Raw genomic sequence first — 22,827 nt, 5'->3', positions numbered from 1 at the left:
GCCTTTGGGAAATGCCCTAAGGAATTCTGGGTTTTCTGTTCTAAACTATTCTGACCGAGGCAACATTCCAACTACCCTGCGTGATTAACTGTAATAAATAACATTTATGTCAATCTACCACAGGCCAGTGTGCAACCTTCAGAAGAATTCTATGAAGTTGGCATTATAATCAGCCCCCACCTTATAGATGAGGAAACTGAGGCACAGAGTGGTAAAGTGACTTGACCAAGATCACACAGCCAGCAAGTGGCAGAACTGGGATTCTGTTATAGGCTGTTAGACTCCAGAGCCGTTATTTTTGTGCTTTTTACCACTGCATGGTGACCTTTACCCTCTCTTTACCTTTACCGAAGCCATGCACATCTGCTTTCTCCCCCAATATAGGTGTCAGGCCCCACCGAGTGGTGTGCTGGAATTAGTTCATACTGGCTCACAAGGACCAATTGTGCACATCTCTTCCCAGCTCCTCATTCTGGGGTGTTGTGTTGATTGCTTGAAATCAGCCATGGTGGGACTATTTACACAAAAGTAACTGGCAAACACTACAAATGAAGACTTCTTCTCCCAGAGAGCTGTTTGTCAAACATTCACCAGCACACCACTGGATCCACCTATGCCCGTCTCTACTTAGATGGCTGCAACTGATAGATCCAGCCGCTCAGGCCCTGAATCAGTGGGAAGCAGGGAGCTTCCTCCCTGCCAGTGAGGAGGATGTGGATAGTGTGTGTGGTAGTTAGGGAGAGGATAGCCTCCCTTTCTGACCCCACTGTATGTAGGCCATCTTTCAATGGCCCTTGGTACCTTCTATCTGCTAGCACCAAAGCCTGGTTATCTGGGAGTGTGGGTCCTTTTCTACACCAAAGTAGAATGACCACTGTGGGATGATGCTGCCAGCCCACCTGATATGGGGAGCCTTGGGTCCCCTAGCAGCCTCTACAGCCTGCTCAGTTCTAAACTCCCAACTTTGCATCCCTGGCTATTGATGCCAGCCAGCCAAATCTCGTTTGACCCTGTCTCTTAGGGGTGAGCCACCAGGGAGCTGGGCCCTCCCTCCAGCCCCACCAGACTTCTGCACTGCTCCCTCTCCTCCACCTTCTTGGAGCACCCAGCAAACTGCCCAGCTGGGGCCCAGCTAGTCCTGACAATGCATATTCTCTAACTTTTGTCCAGAGGGAAACCCATTCTGACAGCAAGAATTCCAGTGGGCCAGGCCTAGAGCGGCAGGTGCCTTGGTGCTCTCTCACCAGGCAGAGTCTCAGGCCATAGGAAAGATACTGAATGATGATGATGGTAGCGACGACGATGATGATTATCCTTTAGTAAGCACTTTCCTTATGCCAAGAGCTTTATATATCTTTATATATCCCCACAAGGTCTCTAGGAGATAAGTACTATATTAATCTTATGTTATAAAAGAAAAACTGAGATTCAGAGAAGTTGGTATCATGCCTGAAGTCACACAGCTAATGAGTGGTGGGCTGAAATTCAAGGCCAAAGCTGTTTCACTCCAGAGCCCATGCCTATAAAACCTATGTACTTCAATTCCCAGGTACCACTCTCAGAGCTGCTCCTTCCCCAGTTCCCAGGGAAGTGTGAGAAGGGCAGCCCCTCATGCCCCTCTCCTTAGTGTTCCCTGGAGAGGTCCCCCAGGCAAGAGGGAAGACAACCTTGCTCACTTATGGCAAGACCACTGCCCAGTCAGAGTTGTGATGCTCCAGACAGGGAAAGTGAGTGTTTTCACTGGCAAGCATATAATGAGCTCTTGCTGTATACAGGGCATTCTCTTTGGCATGAAGGCAGTGGAAAGATGACCAGGAAATGGTGTCTGCCTTTAAACCTAGCAGGTCATGGAAACAACTGTTGCATTAAGGTGGGCTCTGAGAAAGCCTATCATAGTGGAGGCACTGGATTAATTCCCATAAGAGGATGTGGAAATCACTGGGAGGAGGGAACACTTCATCTGGACGTGGGTAATACATAGGCATTCGGTAGGTGAAAAAAATGAGGAATTTGGAAATAAGGAGGAGGGACCAGCAGGATCAAAGGCAGGGGGGGGGGGGGGGCACAGCCCATGAGTGTGGGTGAGAATATGGTGGGAATAGATGGTATCTTGCTCTTTGATAAGCAGTGGGGAGCCATCAAAGGTCTTAGAGCAGAGGTATACCATTATGGCATGGAACAGTGAGCGAATGGAGATGAAGGGACCATTCAGAGGTCAGATGGTTGAGACAGGAGAAGGTGAGAGCTGGAAGCAGAGGAGAGGCTACAAGACAGGCAAAGCAAGAGCAGTTTCAGGGGATAGTGAGGAAGTAGAATGGACTGGACTCAGTGACGGGCAGAGACTAGGAAGGAGAGAGGGAAGGCAGATATAGCCCTGAGGTCCTCAGCCTATGGTCCTTAGCTACACTGCTGGAGCCAAGAAACCCCCAAATACAGTGACTTCAATCCGACAGAAGTTTCTCTCAGGTCTCTGTTGTCTATGCTGCTGAGACTGCTCTGCTGTGTGATGTCATTTAGGGACCCGAGTTCCTTCCATCTTGGTGCTCCTTCATCCCCTAGGGTATTGTGCTCATCAGGGGGATCAAATATGGGCACTACCCCCATCCATGGAAAAGGGGAAAGGGACGAAGTCCAGGGCAAGTGATGTCCTTCTGAAGAAGTAAGGAAGAAGTCACTCATAGTGACCTGGCCACATGCAGCTGCAAGGGAGGCTGTAACATGTAGTTTCTGCTCCAGTGGCCACAGAAGGATAACCAAGAGTCTGCCACATCTGGGCACCTGGGAGGAATTCTGAGGGACAGTAGGCTTTTGCAGAGAAATACACAGTGTGGATTTTGTACAGGTTGAGTTTCCGATGCTTGCAGCAGATCAGGGCTGGAGATGTAAATCTGTGAGTTGGAAGCACAGAAAAGAGAGTCAAAACTTGGGGGGTGAGGGATATGCACCCATGAAGAGAAAATCAAAGAACAAAATTGGACTAAGGGTGGAAACTCTTGAGGAAGGCTTATGAGGAACAGTCATTTTTGTCTCTAATATTTTCCAAAGTTAGTTGCATCAATATGTCCTATCCCATGGACTCCTCTTATATTATGAAGTTGGCACTTTTCCATCAGCAGGTGGGGTTCACGTGCCTTCCCCTTGAATCTGGGCAGGCCTGTGATCAGAGCAGAAGTGATGCCAATGACTTCCAAGGCTATCGGGATGGGCAACACTGCCTCCCCTAGGAATGCTCACCATTGAAATCCCATGCTCTGAGGAAGCCACGCGGTCACACAGACAGGCATGCTCAGGTGTTCCAGTGACAGCCCCAGCTGAAGTCACAGCCAAAGGTAGCACCAACTGCAGCATGGAGTGACAAGACTCCAAAGATTCAGGCCGCCAGCTTTTGGGCTGTCCCAGCCGACCATGAGTGGAGTAGAGGCAAGCCCTCCCCACACAGCCCCACCCAAATTGCCGATACATGAACAAAATAAATATCATTATTGTTTTAAGCCACTAAATTTTGGAGTCCTTTTCTTTATAACAATAGGTAACCGATACAGGCCAGAATCCCTTTTACCTTCCCTGGAGAATGCCCCAAACCATACAGAACACAATCCTTTATCTGGGTTCCTAGCCCCTAGCTCAAAGCTTTGACCAGGCTTTGGACCCCTCAGGATGGTTGCCTCTCTGACCCCTCAGGCTGAGCCCTTGGCTTGGACTCACAGTCCACCCCACAAAGGACATTCCCAGGCAGCATCCCTTCTCTGTCTCCATCCGCAGAGGGCCACGAGGTCAGTGTGGCAGAGAAGTTGAAACAAAGATGGAGTCTCCAAACATAGGGGACAGAAAAGTTTGTGTTCCCTTTTATTTATTTTTTTTCTTTAAATGTTTTTATTTACTTTCGAGAGAGCAGGGGAGGGGCAGAGAGAGAGGGAGACAGAGAATCCAAAGCAGGCTCTATGCTGTCAGCATGGAGCCAGAGGTGGGGCTTGAACCCACGAACTGCGAAATCATGACCTGAGCCAAGGTCAGACACTGAACCAACTGAGCCACCCAGGCTCAGGCTCATTTATATATTCACTTCCCCTGAATTAGAGCAGAAGTGATGCCATATGACTTCCCTGCACAGGGAACAAGTGTCGAACTAGAAGAGACAGAGAGATGAGGATCACAGAGGAAGCCTCTGTGACCAAGAGGCAGACACAGGAGACCAGGGATGGGGAGATGGTCAGACACAACATCCTGGAGGACAAGATACCTCAGAGGGGGCATGGCTCCAGTGCCAGGAGCCCCCAAAAAAGCAGTAGGGAGTGGTCTTTGGTAGGGGGTGGATATGGCTGCACAGCCAGAGCATTATTGGGATACATTGTGAAATGGTTACCATAATCAGGCTAATTAACACATCCTTCACCTCACATGGTTATCGTGTGTGTGTGTGTGTGTGTGTGTGTGTGTGTGTGTGTTGAAAACATCAAAGATATACTCTTATGGCAAACTGCAAGTATACAATACAGTATTATTAACCACAATCACCATGCTGTACATTAGATTCCCAGACCTTACTCATTTTATAACCTTATACCTTTTGACACCAACATCTCCCCCATTGCCCCACAACCCCAGCCCCAGGCAACCACCATAACCATCATTCTACTCTTTGCTTCTATGAGTGTGACTATTTTAAGTGCATTATATATGTCATATAATGTAATATTTGTTCCTCTCTCTGACTTATTTCACTTAGCATAATGACCTCCAGGTTTGTCCATATTGTTGCAAATGGTGAGATGACAGGATTTCCTTCTTTTTTATGGCTGAATGTTATTCCTCTGTGTGTGTGTGTGTGTGTGTGTGTGTGTGTGTGTTTCTTTATCCCTTCATCCATCCATGGACACATGGATCCATGTAAATTGATTCCACATCTTGGCTACTGTGAGTAATGCTGCAATGAAGCTGGGTGTATAGACATCTTTTAGAGATACTGATTTCATTTCCTTCAACCCAGACGTAAGATTGCTGGATCATATGGTGGTTCTATTTGTAATTTTTTGAGGAAACTCCACATTGTCTTCCCTAATGACTACCAATTTCCACTGCCAGCAAGAGTGCACAAGGGTTCTTTTTTTCTCCACAGCCTCACCAATACTTGTTCTCTTCTCTTTTTGATACTAGCCATTCTAACAGGTGGGAGGTGATATTTCACTGTGGTTTTGATTTGCATTTCCCTCATGATGAGTGATGTGAAGCACTTTTCATGTACCTGTTGGCCATCTGTAAAGTCTTCTCTGGAAAAATGTCTATTCAGGTCCCCTTCCCATTTTTAAATGGGTTATTTGTTTTTCTGCTACTTAGTGGTATGATTTCCTTACATATTTTGCATACTAACCTCTTATCAGACATATGGTTTGCAAATATTTTCTCCCATTCTGTAAGTTGCCTTTTCATTTTACTGATTGTTTCCTTTGCTGTACAGAAATTTCTAGTTTATATAATCTTACTTGTCTATTTTTGCGTTTCTTCCCTTTTATTGCTTTTGGTGTCAAATCCCCAAAATCATTGCCAATACTAATGTCAAGGAGATTTTTCCTTACCTTTTCTCCTAGGAGTTTTACGGTGTCAGACTTTATGCTTAAGTCTTTAATTTTTGTGTATAGTGTAAGATAAGGGTATGTCTATTTCTTGGGGGTTTATCCCTATGCCTGACATTAAATTCTATACATCCTGAGACTGTGGCCAAAGTATCGTCATCTGTGCACCCTGAGAGTTCAGTACTAGGACCAATGCCTGCAAGGCAAGGGTCTGGCCATTGATCAAATAGCCAGCATGCTGATTGACTGATACATCAATTAACACCTGACAGGTTGCTTTATTAGCGATTGAAGGACAGAATAGCAGCTTGGCTGGCTAAGGACAGGGTTTGCCTCCTACATATCTTTATCCCAACCAACACTTAGCACAAGGCCTGGCTCAGAGTAGAGGCTCAATAAATGGCTGCTATATTAGTCATATGGCTCACAAGCATCAAGTGATGCTGGGAAATGTAGTCTTCATTTTATTAAAATCAGTTACAAATCAGGGTTCCAGTACAGGAAAAACAGGAATGGAGACTGGAGGGCCACTAGTGACCTCTGCTATGAGGACACATTAATGAGTCTGGTTAAGGGATGCAGATACTTGAGGGCCACGTATCCAGTTCAGAAGTGAAATTGCATGGAGCTTTGGAATTCTGGAGTTACCTCTTGTACAGAACTTTTAGAGGGCCACAATTTCTCCCCTATATTCTTTACTGTCCTAGGGAGGTGCTGAGCTGAGAAGCAGAGAGAGGTTACCTTTGCTCTTTAAAATTACTGCTTTCTTGGGGCGCCTGGGTGGCGCAGTCGGTTAAGCGTCCGACTTCAGCCAGGTCACGATCTCGCGGTCCGTGAGTTCGAGCCCCGCGTCAGGCTCTGGGCTGATGGCTCGGAGCCTGGAGCCTGTTTCCGATTCTGTGTCTCCCTCTCTCTCTCTGCCCCTCCCCCGTTCATGCTCTGTCTCTCTCTGTCCCAAAAATAAATAAACGTTGAAAAAAAAAATTTTTTAAATTACTGCTTTCAGGGGCGCCTGGGTGGCGCAGTCGGTTAAGCGTCCGACTTCAGCCAGGTCACGATCTCGTGGTCCGTGAGTTCGAGCCCCGCGTCAGGCTCTGGGCTGATGGCTCAGAGCCTGGAGCCTGTTTCCGATTCTGTGTCTCCCTCTCTCTCTGACCCTCCCCCGTTCATGCTCTGTCTCTCTCTGTCCCAAAAATAAATAAACGTTGAAAAAATAAATAAATAAAATAAAATTACTGCTTTCTGTTTTCAAACCCTGCTCTTGAGGAAGTGTATACCGTCTTATATGTTCTTTGATTGTGCTCATCACAAAATCTTACTAAAGTACCCATTTGAGACAAGGCCTCAGTGCTCCTGATTACTATTCATCCTAAATTATTTGCAGGAAACACCTATTCACGTCACAGGCTTCAATTCAGGACTAAGAGACCAAAGGCCTAAAAATTGTCCCTTCTTGCCTCTTTGCTGAAATGGCCTCACCCTGAGCCAAATGGCAAGCTCGGTGTATAGGTACTGTGCCAAGCTCTGGGCTCCCTTGCCTGGGTTCAAATTCTAGCCCTGTCATCAGCTGGCTGTGTGACCTTGGGCACATCACTAAACCTCCCCAAGCCTTGGTTTCCTCATCTATAACATAGGATAAGAATAATAATGCCAACCTCAACCACAGAATTGTGTTGGTGGTGAGAACAGGACCCGGCAGTAGTTAAGAACTCAGAATCTCTTGGGTGTTATTAGAAATGTAGACAATCATTTCAGGCCCATGCGTGCTGCCTCCCCAGCTTTTTAGCAGGAAACGACCCTGTCTTTTCCATCTCATGTGCCTCCTCTCTCTTTCCTAGGCACAGAGGATTTTACGGCCAGTTCAGTCTGGCATGGAGTTGGTATGGAGAGAACAGGTCTGTGGTTTACACACTTTTCTGACCCAGGGGCTGGCATTCTCCTTTCTTCCTTCCGCTTTGGCTGCAACCCACCCAGAGGTGCCGAGGTGGCCAGTGCTGTGTTGTGGGTGTGTGGTGCCCACCTCCTCCCAACTCCACTTCGAAGAAGCATGGTGGGGTTGAGGACCTCCTACACACCTTGCATTCAGATCGCCCCTCTCCCAGAGCAAAGGATAAAGGGGTGAAAATGAAATTTGCTTCCAAGCTTCCCTCTGGTTACTGGAGTGTCACTTTTCTGCGTATTTATGGTAATCATCCCTGCAACAAAAACAGTGACTTCACTGTCTAAATAATAAGGCAATTTGTTACAGCTAATTACTCAAGGACTTCCTTAATCTCAATTAAAAGATCCGAGAGGATTCCTGCCCCCTCTCATTCCAGTGTTCCTAAAGATCCCCCTAATGTATTCTGGATCACAGATTAGTGGGGACCCAAGAATGGTCCTTGCTGGGCAGAACTGCTAAAATCCATCCCAGCAACGTGAAGCAGTGATTTATTGTGACATGGAATGTGGGACATTTCCCCAGCTTTTGTGATTGTGGTAATGAAGCTGTAAACCAAATAGCATGAAATGAGGCAAGGCCTTACAATTTAATCAGCTCGTAAACAGATCTACTGCATCAAGCAAATGACATTATTATCCATCCGAAGTAAATCATGCTAATCTCGGGAGATAAAATCAACATCGTTAATGGTCACATGTCATATTCATCAACACTAAACCATCCCCTTTGACAGATTAATCCTAACTACAGCTCCCAGGATGTATGGTAATAGGGCTTGTAGCATGCATTTCACTCCGTGCCAGGCTAACCAGCACTCTTAGGCTGCTATTACAAATAATTTTTTTATTGATTTACATATTTTAAAATGCATTTAAGGTGAGGCACCATTAAAAACCCTGTCACCCACCCATATTTCTTCCCTACATTCCCAGACTTTATTAATAGGAACGGGAAGACAAACGCAGTAAGCCTTATAAATACTTTGTTTAGGGCACTGTTAGGGGTAATTAAGATGGGGACTGGGTTTTTTTTTTTTTTTTTTTTTTTTTTGGCGGGGGGGAGAGACAGGTGAGGAGCAGAAGGGTGAGAGAAAGAAAGGACCCTCTGTGGCTCAGGGACAAATGGAAATCGCAGCATTATTTGCTTCCCGTTTTCCCTAGAGGTGTCAGGAAGAGGGGGAATAAATTCTCCCCCAGATCTGCTCACAGAGCCTTCCCTCTCCCCCCATCTCTCACATCCTACCTCCACCCCGTCAACTCAGCCTCATGGTACGTGCATCTGTGCCTGCGTTTCGGTCATTGTATCCTGCCTGCTGACTTCAGACACCAAATGTATTTATTTATCATGAGGCTGACCTAGGATGAATGCTCCTGGAAAAGTGTCCACTATTCAAAATGTCACTTCCCCTCAACAGGCCGTGCATTATATTGACAGGCATACTTTCAGAGGTCTCTGAATGACGAGGATGGATGGAGTGCTGCCAGAGCAGCTGACATCGCCGCCCGGGCTGAGTGGGTGAGTGAGTGAGTGAGTGGGTGCCCGAATTATCTACACCCTTGCCAAGGAGCACAGAAGCAGTGGCAGTCAGGACTGTGACAGGAAATGCAACAGGGAGACCTTGCAGGCCTGCATTTCTCAGTGGCAGGTAGATAGCAACCCACCTTATCCCAGCCAACCTTCCAAGGGGCACATTTGAGGGTCTTCTTGTCCACCTGTAGGTGGCAGGTGGGAAAGAGGCTGTTATTCTCCTGAGGGGAGGGGGGTCCTAGGACCACCACTTTTAGCCATGCATTGCACAAGGGAATTCTTGGGAATTATTCAGTGCAGCAACTATGAGGCCACCATGAGCCTGCCCACATCACCCTGGATAAGAAATCCAAAAAATAGAAGGATTTTGGAAGAAAATGTACTAGAATCAAGCTATTCAACTCAATTAGAGCACTTCTTTTGATGCACTGAAAAGACCCCACCTCAACTTAAGTGCACTGAGGTAAGACTCAAGACATTTCCAGATTCCCCCAAAGCATGTATCACATAGATCTCCTCCTACTGTGGTTTATTTCAGAGGAGGGAGGTGGTATTTGATAGATACAATAGGAGCCTGAAAAACTGCCCAGCCCAGGTCTGTTTTATAAAATTGTATGTATCGATTAGACCACTAATGAAATGATGCAGTGTAAATTAAGTTCAGGGTTTAGGTGGCACCAAGTTCAAGTGATTGGAACCCGCTGAGCTATAAGAATCTCTAAAGATTTTGTGTCCAGAGTTTTCCAGGATCCCTGCTGAGGGCTCTGGATGTTGTGCTCTGCTTTCTGGGGGCCAGGCAGGCCAACGACAGGCCTTTCCCTACAGCGGTCTGGTCTGAGTGAGCATGGTTTAGAGCAGTGGTTCATAAACTTTAGCATGAGTCACAAGTACCTGGGGGCTTGTTAAAACACAGATTGCTGCCCCCACCCCCCTGCCGAGTTTCTTATTCAGTAGGTCTGAGGTAGGGCCAGAGAATTTGCATATCTAGGCATTTCTCACGGGGTACTGATGTTGCTGGTCCTGAGACCACAGTTTGAAAAACAGAGCTTTGGGGCAGGAACACCTATGCTAGGAGGGGCAGAGGGTGCAGGGGTAGAGGTGGAGGTGGGGAGCTTTAGGCTCCCAGGAGTGGGTTAGAAGCCCAGAGTTGGGTCATGGCAGGCAGCTGGGGCCAGAAACAGGAGGTGAAGTCAGAAATGGGACTTTCACATCTCTGAGGGCTTTCCTGTTCTATGTTTCTGTGAACCTGAGAGTACAAATGAGCAAAGCAGACAGGTCAACTCTGACAGGTCAGAGTTCAGAAGGCCAGAGGTCAAAACTGAAAGCAGCAAGTGTCCTAAAGGGGAGAGATGGCTTGATTGTAGCCCAAGCCCCAACTCTGACATACTCCGTTGCCCACAGTCCATCCCTTTCCCTCTCTGGTCTTCCCCTCTCTTGCCACCTCTGTGAAGAGAAAGTATTGCACTAGATTTCCTCCCAAATCTTCACAATTTCTGATAGGTGTGAGGTTATGCCAGTGTTTCCCAAACAGTCGTCTGTTCAATCCTTGCTCTCCTTGAAAAATGAGTTCCATGATCAGGTCAGTTTGAAAAACTTTTCAAAACATAAGCCCCTCTTGGATTTATAATTTATACTTGCATATTAAAGGCTCTTCAGGAAGTCAGGAAACCTATTTAACTTTGTTTAATCCAGCATGTCCCAAATTTATTTAACAACAGAACCCACTTTCCACTTAACACCCATTAGCACCCCTAACGCCTATTAGCACTAGAGAACACACTCTGAGAAACATTGGCCAATGCCAAGGGCTGAGGTGAGAGGCAAATAAATATGTCAGCATCTGAAGATGTCTTTTCCCTGAAGGTGCCGGAAGGTGCAGGCCACTTCCCCTCGGCTCCCGGCACCTTGGTGCCTTGCTACATTCAGCAAACATCAATTGAGTACCTGCCACATGCGAGGGACTGAGCTGGACACTTAGCTAAGGGACAGCTCCTGCCCTCAAGGAGCTGCCTGGCTGGGATAGCAGGGGAGAGCCTAGGTACTTCTTTGGCCTGGCAGGGAACTTCAGAGATTCTAGCCATGCTAGGGACCTTTTGCCCCTCCTTTTCCATGACTGACATCAATCTGTCATTGGTTTCATTAGTGGGCTTGCTCTGTTTAGTCTCACCTGCCTGTAAAGCATACAAACATGTTCACTCATTCATTTAACAAAACTATATCAAGAATCTATTTCATGCTAGGTACCATTGTGGGATATAGCTGAGAACAAAACAGGCAAAAATCCCTGTCCTTGTGGAGTCTATATTTCAAAAGAGTAAGATAGGCAGTGAATTAATGAAATACATGGCATGTCAGATGGTAACAAGTGCTAAAGTGGAGAGGGATAGACAGTGGTGAGGGACTTCTGCTATTTTAAATGAGGATGGGGATGTTTCATTCACCTTTGTGTAACAACCTGAAAATGTGAGAGAATGAGTCAGATGGAAGAATATCTAAAGAGAGAGCAGCAAGTGCAAAGGCCCCGGGGTAGGGGTATGCCTAGTGCTAGGAGACCAATATGGCTGGAGAAAATGAGAGAAGATGAGTAGTAGAAAAGGGTCAAAAAGATAATAGGGGTCATAGTGTTAGGCACTGAGTGGGATGGGAAATCTTTTGAGCAGAAAACAAGATATAATATGATTTATCTTTTAATAGGACTTAATATGACTTAGAATTCAGCATATACAAAGTCCCTGTGGAGAGCCAAAGAAGGCAATATGAGTTCACAAAGCTACTTTCCTGGTTGGCGGAGGTGGGCAGGTCATGTTGCCCTTCTGCTGATGGCCTCACCAAGCCTGATATGAAAGGGTAGAAAGGGTGTGGGATAGATGGTGAGGGGCAGGAAGCTCTGAAACCCAAACTGTTTTACATATGTATAACATTTCTATGTTGTGCCAAACACTGCTGGAGGCCCATTTACTTAGATCCTCTTTGTGAACTTTTTTTTTTTTTTAGCTTATTTATTTTGAGAGAAACAGGAACAGCACAAGCAGAGGAGGGGCAGAGAGAGGAGAGAGAAAATCTCAAGCAGGTTCCACACCTGCAATGCAGAGCCTGACACGGGGTTTGAACTCACCAAACTGTGAGACCATGACCTGAGCTGAAACCAAGAGTCCTTCACTTAACCAACTGAGCCACCCAAGTGCTCCATCTTTGTGAACTTTTAACTAACCTTGTTGAGCAGGAAATTCCTTGATCTGCATTTGAAAACTCTGAGTCAGAGGAGTTAACAGGCTTGCCCAGCCACACAGCTCACCAGTGGCAGAACCCAGGGCTTCCCAAGCTTCTTTCCAGTGCTCTTTCCTCAGCCTCACAGTGTCTAGTGTTGGGAATGGTGTCTGGAGCTCCATCGCTCTCCAAGGCAGCACTTTCCTAACAGGTGAGCAACCACAGCCCTTGATGCTCACTCCAGATATCCTGTAGGTACCCAGAGTCTGCAAGGTGAGTGTCTTAGATTGGAAATAGATACTGAGGTCATGGACAGTTGCATGTGGAAGGTTTACTGGGGAGTGCTCTCAGGAGATACACCTGTAAGGAAACCAGGAAAACAGGGATGCGATGAGTGGAAAATTGGCCTCAAATGTGGTTGCAGTAGAGACCTCAGCCCCCAAGAACAGCAGATTGGTGCAGAGGCTCCTGGAGACAAAGGGACGGACACGTGATCCAAGTGGGGCCAATTGCAGTTGGCCCCAGAAACAAGGGGCGGAGTACTGAGAAAGAAGTCAGTCTGGCTCTGGGTGTCAAATCAAGGCCAACTAATCCAGAAGCAGTGGTGTCCAGCCATCCAGACTGAGGAGCTGGAAAAGATGTTTGGCGATGAGATAAAAGACCTAGGCAGGTGCAGAGAGAGTAGACGGAGGTAGCCCCTTCCTGAAGCCCTGCAGAGCTCCAGGCCTTTGTTGATCCACATCCCAGCCCTTAGATGGAGACTGTGGACCAGGGTTGCTGATTCAGCTTCTCCAAGAGGAAGCTTAGAGTTCTGTGGGTACCACCTCTGCTCCTCCCAGCTGGCCCCAATCCTCTTGCCATACCCACCTCTGACCCTCCCACTTGCCCATTTTCTAATCCTGAGCGTGAGATATTCTCTCTGATGGTTATCTTTTCTTTCCCTGGGTCCTTTTCCCTAAGCTTTTGAAAGCCAAAAGCCAGGGTGAGCCTTTGTTTCTTTCAGCTGTCCCATCTCTTCCCTGAGGCCCCCAGCACAGAACAGAATAGCTCAAATGGAGAGGTGGGGTGGGGAGAGACAAAGAGAAGGACATAGCCAGAACTGTTAAAAAATTAATAGTTCAAACGTATTATCATACCATGAAACAACAGCAATTTTTAAATGTGCTTTTTTCAGAAGCAGAGCGGCCCCTGGACTATGCTATAAGCACCTTCCCAGGCAAGCATCAGTGAGTGCTCTGTGAGGCCGGAATGTTAATGTCAAGATCATTCATTCATTTGTGTGCCAGAATAGACAGCCAACTGCTTCCTCAAGAAAAATGCTTGTCTTGCTTGCAGATTCTTTTCTGGCCCACTGCCCAACAGAGGTAGGGTGGCCATTCATTTGGATAAGTCTTGATTAGGCCTCTTAATTTTCATAAAAGGCAGTCAACCAGACAGTCCCCTAGATTGACTTAAAATGTTGGGTTTTTTTAATTATTATTATAAAAGAAATACCTACTTATTACAAAAATGTTGCAAAAATGATTAACTTGAAAGTGAAAGTCTGCTGTAATCTTACCTTCCAAAGGCAGCCCCTCTTAGACATTTGATCTATATTTATCCAGACTTTTCCTTCCTATCTTACTTTTTCTGTAAAACTGATCTGCTTCATTCTTTCTAACAAAACTGCATTGTTTCTTGATTTGCTTTTTTTTTAATTATTTTTTACATCCAAAAGTAATACATAACTGTAGTAAGCAGGGTTTAGCTAAACTATAAAATTCCCTCTCCCCCAAGGTGACATACTGTCACCAATTTCTTATGTATCCTTCCAGAAATTTTCTATGTCCATATATTATGTGATTATTTAATTTTTTTAATATGTAGTTATTTTTGAGAGAGAGAGAGCTGAGGAGGGGCAGAGAGAGAGGGAGACCCAGAATCCCAAGCAGGCTCCAGGCTCCGAGCTGTCAGCACAGAGCCCACCGCGGGGCTTGAACCCATGAACCGTGAGATCATGACCTGAGCCGAAGTTGGACACTTAACCAACTGAGCCACCCAGGTGCCCCTGATTATTTAATTTTTAATAGGAACAGAATCATACAATACCACACTACCTACTATGGTGCAGCTTGCCTTTCTCACCTAATAATGTATCTTATGCAACTTTTCCTAACAGCACATGTCATCTCCTTATTCCTGTTGGTGGCTGCACAGTGTCCCACTATACAGATATGCTGTGATTTATATATCAAGATCTATTTCTCAGACACGTGCAACACCCGCATTCCACATCTTTGTTAGGAACAAGAACCTCAAGCTGTGTGCTGCTCAGTCTCTAACAAAAGTAGAGCTGAAAGAAACACGATGCGACAGAGACTGATCTGGAGAAGAGACTAGAGTTCGTCCCTGAGTACAGCCAGTATCTGGGCGTCACTCCTGAATGAAGCCATTCCCTGGTGGATTGCACATTTGATCCACATCTCCTGGATCTCCCAGAAAGGTGCCTTCACCAGGTCTAGGCCCTGATTTCCAGTGCAGGTGCCTTCACAAGCCTCACCCCTGCCTTAACAGTAAGGATGCTGTGGAGGATGTACACCACTGCATGACCCACATGAACTCCATGGGGGGGGGGGGGGGAGCATTATTTCTTCTAAGGAGTTGGTCTGCTTTTTCTTTAAGGACCACATAATATTTGTAATTAATCATTTTTCTTATTTTCCTTCCTTGCTTTGGCCTCTGGGAAGCATAGAACCAAATCTTAGTAATCACATACATTTTTGTGCATACCTTCTTGCTGTTTTTTCTCCTTTCATCTTATCTGTGTAGTCTTTTCTATTTCCCCTAGGCCTTTAAAGATCTTGACTTTTAATTTTTGAACTTTCAATTTTTGCAGAGGTTTCTTGTTTTTGTTGGTACCTTTTTTTTTAATTTTTATTTATTTTTTTAAATTTTACTTAATTTTAAGAGACAGAGACAGAGCATGAATGGGGTAGGGACAGAGAGAGAGGGAGACACAGAATCCACAGCAGGCTCCAGGCTCCAAGCTGTCAGCACAGAGCCCAACACGGGGCTCGAACCCACAAAATATGAGATCATGACCTGAGCCGAAGTCGGATGGATGCTTAACCGACTGAGCCACCCGGGCGCCCCGTTGGTACCTTTAAAGTCATCTCCCTTTTTTTTTTTTTTCACTTGCAGAAAAAGCCAGAGCATTAGAAAAATAATTTTGGAAGATGCTTTTCTGACATATCCCTTTCTGTTCAAAATGCCTGCTTCTCCCCTGCCCTGCTGATGTGCAGAGATTTGGAGGGTGAGATGGAGACCACAGAAGTGAGGTGGGACAGCAGGTGACCTGATAAGAGAGACTTGTAGCTCAAGGACGTAGGGCCAAAATTCATTCAAAATTTCATTCGAGCTGCCTGGGCTCCTTTGAAATGAGGTATGGAGGCTGCTAGGCTGCTTGGCAGGGCTCATTACCTCAACTCCCAGTTTACCAGGCCTTTCCTGAGCCCAAGGAGTGCCTCTTGTCCTAACAGGACTGCCAGGCCTGGGATCCACTTGGAAACTGGCAGGGCCAAACTGGGATTTGCAATGCCCCCAGAGTCAGAGTCAGGAAGGACCCTAGGTCTTCCACTAAGTGAGGCGGAGGGGGTGGCTGTCCCTAGAACACAGCGGTTAGATGCTGTCCTGTCACCTTACATGAGGAATGGCTGTGATAAAATAATAACTGGGAACAGTAGGTGACCCAGTTTGAACAAAGAAGCTGAGGATCGATGCTCCACAGCCACTACCTGCTTTGTGGGTCCTTCCACTACAACGTTATATATTATATGCAAATAGCAGCACAAACTTAAGGCCTCTTTTCATGTCAAGTGGCTTCTTTGAGCCTATATGTTATATTTTACAGATCTTGGACAGTAACATTTTTCTTTTTAGTGCAAAGTTGCTCAAGGTTCATCTGAGACTCTTTTAAATTGCTGCTTTCAGAGAAATAACAATGTAAAATGACATGATGATGTATGGCCCCGTCCGGCCAACTGGGGCTGCGGCAGCCACAAACGCCACCAAACCTTTGGGAATGAAGCGGTCTCCGGAGCGCCATTGTGCAATTGTCCTAACCGGATCATTTTTAATTAGTTGCAATTAATTTCAAGTGACAGCGTCCTGCAATATCAAGTCAGGGAGGCTCGGGTGCGTGGGTGGGGTTATTAGGAACAGACGGCTGGTGAGAGAAAAGCCAGAGGGGGGTCTCTTTACAGGGCTTTCACCTCCAACAAGATTCCCAGTGTGGGGGATGGAGGACCGATCATTTCCTGAGCTGGTGGAGGGAGCTCCTTCCTAATGATGCAAATGTTCTGAATCTTTCTGAGTCATGTATAGGCCTTGCAAGGTGGGCACTTACTACACCCTGTACACGTGGGCATGTGTGTTCTGAAAATTATCTTGCTTCAGTAACACCAAGTGGTTCAGCCAAATAACTTCTGTCTTAGTGTAGTGGAAGCAACCCTGAGATGAGGTTTTGGGCAAGTAGTTTATTTGGGAGTGAACCCAGGAGTGGGAAAGTGAATCAGCAAAGGGAAGGAAACCAATAAGGGATGTGTTGTTAAGCAAATTAGCCCTGTGTGTACCTGGAGCTCACTCCCATTGGGGAACTGGAAGACAACCTAGAACATACATCTCAGAGCTATCCCATCCGAAGGGATCTTGGACACTTACACGCAGTGGTCCTGTTGGTCATTAGTGGAGGACTGCTTCCCAATTGTTATGTAAAGGCACACTAGTGCCTGGAGAAAGCCGTCAGGCAAAGCATGGCAGATGCTGGCAGCTGAAAGTCAGGCTTGGAGCATAGACATGGTAAGGGCAATGGGATAGGATGGATACTGACAGCATCTGCTGTAACCTCCAGTTCTAAAGCCCTACAATGCCCCCCACCCCCAACCAGTACCCCTTGGATATCCTTCCAAGGCATTTATATGGGAGAAGCCAACAGAGAGGGTGAGCGGGGTAACACTCCTGGGGAACCCAGGCTCTCTCAGGCCAGGCTTTGTGACTGACTGGGTTTCATCTCCTCCAAGCATCTTGGCACCCTTCCCCTACATCCAGGGTTCAGAGTCCTTCTCGGTAGAATTGCTACTGAGCAATGGTACATGTGTAAGACATAAAACTGAGAAAGTACCCCTCCCAGGCACCATGTTCGCCAATCAAAAGGTTTTGGGGGGCACAGATCTCATAGTGACAGTCACCCTTGTCCCCTACCTAGCTAAATCTTTTGGGCCAAGGGGCTAGTCTGCACTCCGCATGCACTTGACTACTCTAACAGCAGATTTAGAACCAGGACCAAGGCACTTGACCTCCACGCTCTGGATTCTCTGGAAAGGTGAAGTGACATATACATACCCTTTCCAGTTCCTCCTTTATGTTCCCAAAGGCTTCCTTCATTGGTTAATCAGTAGGGAGGGGGTGGAAGCTAACAAAACTTGGGCCTTTTCTCAAGAGTAAGAACAACAGCTATTACACACACATATTAAACACTTACATATGCCACACACTGTGCTAAGAACCTTCCTATACCACATTAACTTCTTAAAATTTCACAGTCCAGTGAAATATTATGCCCGTTTCAGAGGGGAGAATACTAAAGAACAGAGAAGCTAAGTAACTTACCTAAGGTCACTCAGCTTCTCCGTGATGGAACTAGGATATGAACTCGGGCATCTGAGGCCTGGAACCCCAGTGATGAGGTCAACTACTTGAGGAATTGTGACACCCACTGTACCCTCACTGACTTTTGTTTTATGCTTCCCCTGAACTGAGATACACAATACTAAAAAACCTTTCCAAAAACACTGAGTATGTCTGACCTAACCTCTTTTTTTCTCTCTTTAATTTTTTAAAGAAGTGGATTATTGTGTCCATTTGGGGAATCTCCAGAGATAACTGGAGACCCCAGCATTGCCTCCTGCCTTCTGGGGCCCAAGCTCGTTGTCTGGCTCAGGTAAGGACACAAGGCCCCACAACAGGAATGTGTGGTTGTCCTCCATATATCTCTAGTATGGCATTTACCTCGGGAGGAGCCAAGATCCCCTTCATCACCCTTTATGGCACTCTCATCCATTAATTTATCTAAACTCTGTCTCCGGGCTTGGCCAGTCTTCCCATTTATGAAGGATACCTCTTTGCCCACAGAAGTCCCTTTGAAAGCACCATCTCTTCACATCGGAGATTTTTGTTTTTGTTTTTTTTCAGTCCTCAACACGTCTTGACTTTGGACTTCCAATAAGTTGTTTCTCAACAGTACCAGAATTTGTGTGGCTGATTTGATTTTTCAGCAATTTCCCACTAATTTTCTTTGAATGAGACTTATTTTAAAATTTCTTTTCTAGAGTCTGGAGTGTCTCCATTTTGCCCCAGCTCTGTCAAGCTGAGGGATGGGATTTTCTGGATTTTGCATTACTTTGCTGGGCCTGCGCTTCTCTCTTGTTTACCCACAGGAGCCTTGTCACCACCTGACTTGTGTATTTCAGGTCAGTGAGCCAAGTTCCCACCCTTTTCTGCAGGGCCTGCTCAGGGCCATAAAAGGCCATCACCTCAAGGCTGTCTTTGGGAGCTTATGTGTTTATTGGGACACAACTGACAAAACTGTCTGTGAGATGATCATGAAAAAAAAAAGTGGAAAAGAGGCATAACAAAGGGCTTCATTTAGGGAGGAACAAAAGAAGTCTTCAGGTGATGGGCCGCCTGAGTGGCTCATTCGGTTAAGCAACTGACTCTTGATTTGGGCTCAGATCACCATCTCACAGTTTGGTTCGTGAGTTCAAGCCCCACATCTGGCTCTGTGCTGATATATGGAGGCTGCTTCGGATTTTCTCTGCCCTCCCCCACTGTGTGCACTTTCACTCTCTCTCTCTCTCTCTCTCTCTCTCTCTCTCTCTCTCTTACTCTCAAAAAAAATTAAATAAAAAACATTAAAAAAAAAAAAAGAACTCTTTTTTTGTGAAGTTAAAGTGGCCAGACGAGGCTTCCAGGAGAAGCTGTTGAGGCTGGAATTCTCAAAACCATAGTTCTTGGCCCATCGGACCCCACAGCCTCCTTTATTACCAGGTTTGTCATGCCCCATTTACTATCCCAAGATGGAGAGCAGAGATAATAGTATAACCAACCTATCCACATAATTTCACACACACACACACACACACAAAAATCAATATATTGACCCAACTATTACATAAAGGAAAAATCAAAGGAAAGTAAGTTATAATAAAATAATATGTATTTCAATATGTAAACGCTCAGCAACAATGAAGAAGTCAAATACTTGCACCTAAACATAAAACCACATGATGGGACAGCTTGTCAGTACCTCCTGCTTTAGGGGGTGTGCTGGTGAATTAAGGTCCCTGACTGATGTGCCCACATGAAGGGTGGTTTCTGAAATGGTGAACAACTCTTGATAAAGTTCTGTATAGAACAGAGGATAATTTCTCCCTCAATATCACAAGAGCTGCATTCCCAGAAAATTCAGTATATATCAAAACCATGCAAAAGTGCTCTGTGCCTATATGTAAAACTGAGCAAGGTTTAGACTTGGGTCATTGTAAATAGATTTTTCTACCAGAATTATGGTCAAGCCTTGGACCTCTGTTATGGTTGTGCAGATTGGGCACTGCACAGCCATTTACTTCATCACATAAGTGAATGGTGCTCCCTTGGGTTGTGGAGTATACAGCAAAGTACTTGCAATTTGCTTTAGTTGCACGGGATGTGGGAGAACTCGTCATTGCATGGGACTATCCTGCACGCTGCAGTATGCGGACAGCACTCCTGCCCCCACCCCCCACACACACTTGATGCCAGCATTGTCACAACAAAATACTCCCGTCAATGTCCAAATTAACCCCTGGGCAGCACCGCCCCATTGAGAACCACTCTCTCAGAGCCACGTGTGGCTCCAGCCTCTTCCACAACAGGTGGTCCTCAGCTTCTACTCAATTCCTCTCTATTGCCTCCTTCATCCATCTTTTCCTTCCCACTCCTGCTCTTGTAGGCTCCAGCCCTAATGGGCTCCCAGTCCAGCCCTAATGGGCTCATTCTTGGGCCAGCAGAGGCATCCACCTGGGCTCCCTGTTCTGGCCTCAGCAGCTCCAATTCAGGCAGAGAACCTGCCCAGCACTGTGGTACAAAGACCTTTTTCTCCCCTACATTTAGGATTGAGCCCCACATTGACAGTGCTTCTTGCTCTGACCCTATCTTTTCATAGTAATCTTTCTTCCCACTCTCTCCCATTCTCAAAGCATTCCTGCCTCCATACATTTGTTCCCACCCTTCCCTTTCTTGGCCAACCCTGTCACCCATCCTACTTCCTCCTCCATCTCTGACCTTAGGTGCTACCTCATTCACCAGCTGCCCTGCATGTCCATGGTCAGAAGCAACATGCTCCCATGGTGTTTCATCTGTACTTCCTGTATACCCATAACACCTCTGTAGAGTGTTCTTCTCTATATATGAATTAGAATATCCTTCAGAGCAAGGACCAGGACTTATTGCTCTCAGGGCTCCAGCACTGGAGATCTCCAGCATTGGTTCCAGCACGTGAGATTGTGTATAAGGTAGGGCTAGCCCCAGAAGAGCATGGATCTAATCAATGGGCTGCTGGGAGCCATGTGGCTTCCTGAGTAGGGACTGACTGAAAGTGGTGGCTTCAACAGATTGCTCTAGTGAGGTGGGGCACATAGTATTGTGGCAAAGAGTGAAGGCTTCTGCCTTCCTACAGCAAGGAAGGATGATGGTTCGGTCTCTCAGGTGGAAGAGGAAATCAGAAGAAGGCCTGAATACATTCTATCTAGGGTGAGGTAGGAGAGTGGTCACGAGTTGTGCAGAGAGCACTGGCCTAGAAGTCTAAAGGCCTGGATTCGAGTCACCTAGCCTTGCTTCCACACTTACAGTAACATGGTGCCCAGTGGCCCACCATGCCAGAAGGTTCAAGTGAGAAAGAATCTCACTAACTTATCCTTCGTTAAAGTAAATCCACATGTTTATTGCAGCATCACTTACAATAGCCAAATTATGGAAGTAGCCCAAGTGTCCATTGAAAGATGAATGGATAAAGAAGATGTGGTATATATATACAACAGAATATTATTCACCCTTTAAAAAGAATGAAATCTTGTCATTTGCAATGATGTGGATGGAGCTAGAGAATATAATGCTAAGCAAAATAAATCAGAGAAAGACAAACTCCATATGATTTTACTCATATGTGAAATTTAAGAAATGAAACAGATGAACATGAGGGAAAAGAGAGAGAGAAACAAACCAAGAAAGAGACTCTTAACTATAGAGAACAAAACCAATAGCTACCAGAGGGGATGGGGTGGGGGATGGGTGAAATAGGTGAAGGGGATTAAGAGTACACTTATGAGGAGCAACTGAGTAATGTACAGAGTTGTTGAATCACTATATTGTACACATGAAACTAGTGTAACATTGTATGTTACCTCTACTGGAAGTAAAATAAAAAACTTAATATAATATAAAAAAATTAAATCCACATGATTACTATTTGGCCTCATTTTTAAGTCATCAATCTCATTAAACATCATCTGCACTCCCTTCGAATTTATTTTTTATTTTTTATTTAAAAAAAATTTTTTTTCAACGTTTATTTATTTTGGGGACAGAGAGAGACAGAGCATGAACGGGGGAGGGGCAGAGAGAGAGGGAGACACAGAATCGGAAACAGGCTCCAGGCTCTGAGCCATCAGCCCAGAGCCCGACGCGGGGCTCGAACTCACGGACCGCGAGATCGTGACCTGGCTGAAGTCGGACGCTCAACCGACTGCGCCACCCAGGTGCCCCATGCACTCCCTTCGAATTTAAATAAGGCTTCACAACACAGCTCACCCTGCATTTTGTTATTAGGGAAAGATTCATTATTATAGGATAGAGAAGGTGCCCCCCTATTCACCTTGCACTGGGTCCTCAGGTCCCTAGTCATTCTAGGGACCCCCACCTCTCCTACAACCTCAGAGTTTCCAGTGTGCCATGAGGAAGGATGTGACCATGAGCAAGCCTGCTTCTAGAGCAGCTTGACCCAGAGAAGAATGAGCAGGCACATTGGTGACCTCAAATAGGAATAAGAGCTCCCCTGTGGAGTTCACACTGATGGGTTTTGTAGTCTGGGATCCTCGAGGGAGCCAAGGCGTGGTGGGCTTCCTAGGGAAGACAGAAGAGGATTTTGTTATCACACCCTGGGCTTTCTTGCAGCTTCCTCACTGCTTGAGCTTCTCTGTAACCAGTGATCTTTGACCTTTGTCGGGCCTTCCCTGTGGTACAGAAGAAGCTGTCAGGATACAGATCCCAAGGTTTAACTTTCTCTGGTGCCCTGACAAGTTCCAACCTGAGGCTGAATACATATCAGCGTCACCCAAAAGTCAGATTTTTAATACAGATGCCCAGGCCCCAATCTAGAAATTTTGATTTGCAAACATGGGTGGAGTTTTTTTACTTGTTTGTTTCTTTTTTAATCTCTGAGGGGACTCTACACAGAATCAAGAGAGAGCCTTGCCTTCTGCAGACAAGAATGTCACGTCCCAGGCAAGG

At 46.0% G+C, this 22,827-nt stretch overlaps 1 long non-coding RNA gene across 1 annotated transcript in view; it reads right to left on the bottom strand.

The window, feature by feature from the left end:
* Positions 1-2,782: 2,782 nt before the first annotated feature.
* LOC121036827 (uncharacterized) overlaps positions 2,783-22,827 on the bottom strand; it is a 109,721-nt gene continuing 89,676 nt past the window's right edge. The window contains exon 5 of the long non-coding RNA XR_005793491.1: positions 2,783-2,888. This is a non-coding gene — a long non-coding RNA (uncharacterized LOC121036827). The remainder of the gene's footprint in view (positions 2,889-22,827) is intronic.

The sequence above is a fragment of the Herpailurus yagouaroundi genome, unplaced genomic scaffold (genome assembly GCF_014898765.1).
Source record: "Herpailurus yagouaroundi ecotype Mexico unplaced genomic scaffold, PumYag 163, whole genome shotgun sequence".
NCBI classification, from domain to species: domain Eukaryota; kingdom Metazoa; phylum Chordata; class Mammalia; order Carnivora; family Felidae; genus Herpailurus; species Herpailurus yagouaroundi.
This window is presented reverse-complemented; position numbering and strand designations above follow the sequence as displayed.